Source organism: Mastomys coucha, unplaced genomic scaffold, assembly GCF_008632895.1.
Source record: "Mastomys coucha isolate ucsf_1 unplaced genomic scaffold, UCSF_Mcou_1 pScaffold7, whole genome shotgun sequence".
In the NCBI taxonomy this organism is placed as follows: Eukaryota; Metazoa; Chordata; class Mammalia; order Rodentia; family Muridae; genus Mastomys; species Mastomys coucha.
In genome coordinates, this window is record NW_022196913.1 from 26,281,805 (window position 1) to 26,283,702 (window position 1,898).

The window sequence follows — 1,898 nt, forward strand, 5'->3', positions numbered from 1 at the left end:
GGATGAGCCTCAGCCTTTGGGGGTTGGGTGGGAAAACATGAAATAGAATGAGAAACAGAAAAAAAATATTTCATTTGGGGAAATTTGCTATTCAATTTAGTTATGATAAGAGCTAACCAGGATAATCCATGCATGCATGCATGCAGACAGATAGACAGACAAACACACACACACACACACTCACACACACACACACAGTGCCCCACACACAAAGAGAGTGAGAGAGAGAGAGAGAGAGAGAGAGAGAGAGAGAGAGACAAACAAGTCAATTTTTATAGTGTACAACTAAAAAAAATTTTTCCTTTAAAACTTTAGATTTGAATACCAAACTCACCTGTCAGAGCACACACGATATCCCAGAGTCCACAGGGAAAGGAGGAGTTTCAGGGCCCTCATCTGCAGCATTGCATGTATCCGCACTGCCTTTTGCACGACAGATAGTGCTGTTATGCAAAACTAATGCTTTCTTGAAGAAGTCTTTACGTCTTGGATACAAGTTTTTCAACCTAGTAAGTAAAAATGGTTTTGCAGTTTATTAAGAAAACATTTTTTCTCTTCATGACTATGATTGGCACCCTGGGGAATATTTCTATTTCTGTGGATTATTTGTTCAGTTTATTAGAAGGTGCTGAGAAGAAACCCATACACCTCATTCTTATCCACTTGGCTTTTATAAACATTCTAATTCTTTTTGCAAAAGGGTTGCGAAAGACAATAGCAGCTTTTGGTTTGAGAAACTTCCTAGATGACATAGGCTGTAAGATCATTGTATACCTGGAGAGGGTGGCCCGGGGCCTCTCCCTCTGCACCAGCAGTCTCCTCACTGTGGTCCAGGCCATCATCATCAGTCCCAGAGCATCTGGGTGGAGCAGACTCAGGCCAAAGTCTGCATGGCACATCCTTCCATTCTTCTCATTCTTTTGGATATTCAATGCTCTAATAAGTATGAACCTAATTCATTCCATGAAAAGTACAGGTCTGAATACATCACAGCTTAGGAATGGTGACAACTATTGTTATTTTATGCTAGAAAGTCAGGAAATAAAATGGATTTTTCTCATCCTCATGGTCCTGAGAGATGCAGTGTTTCAGGGTGCCATGGGAGGGGCCAGTGGCTACATGGCATTTCTTCTCCACAAGCACCACCAGCATGTCCTCTACCTTCAGAACTCCAAGCTTCTCTACAGAACTCCCCCTGAGCTGAGAGCTGCTCAAAGTGTCCTCCTTCTGATGCTCTGTTTTATTTTCTTCTACTGGACAGATTGTGCCTTTTCTCTTTTTCTAAGTCTCTCTTTAGGGGACTATTCGTTGATGGTAAATATTCATGAATTTTTGACCCTTGGTTATGCAATTTTCAGCCCCCTTGTGCTGATTCACAGGGGTGGTCTTCTGGCTGAACGTTGGCCTGCTCAATGGGAGACACTGAGAAAATATGTCTCTTCTATCTGTTTAATAAACAAGAAAGAACTCATTTCTATAATGTTGTGGGTAAGAGACAAATCCCATACAGCAGCTTAATAGTATGTTTATTCTAAGACAATAATCTTGGTGACTCACAGCCTTGAGCTAAGAGAGATGTTAGCTAATTACAGTGATATAGAAACCTCATTTTCCATTTGGCTACTCTTTTGAAGCGACTTTGTCAACTTTTTTTTGTTTTTGTTTTTATTTTGGTTTTGGTTTTTTCGAGACAGGGTTTCTTTGTATACCTTGATTGTCCTGGAACTCATTCTGTTGATCAGGCTGGCCTTGAACTCAGAAATCTGCTTGCTTCTGCCTCCCAAGTGCTGGGATTAAAGGCGTGCGCCACCACTGCCCGGTTGTGACGTTGTCAACTTTTTATATTTGCATATATTCATTGTTTGTGAAGCGTCTTCCTGCATTTATGACTGTGTAGC

The 1,898-nt window shown here is 41.1% G+C and overlaps 1 pseudogene; it reads left to right on the forward strand.

Moving 5' to 3' along the window:
• The first annotated feature begins 519 nt into the window (after positions 1-519).
• Positions 520-1,426, forward strand: LOC116082224 (annotated as a pseudogene).
• The last annotated feature ends 472 nt before the right edge of the window (positions 1,427-1,898 follow it).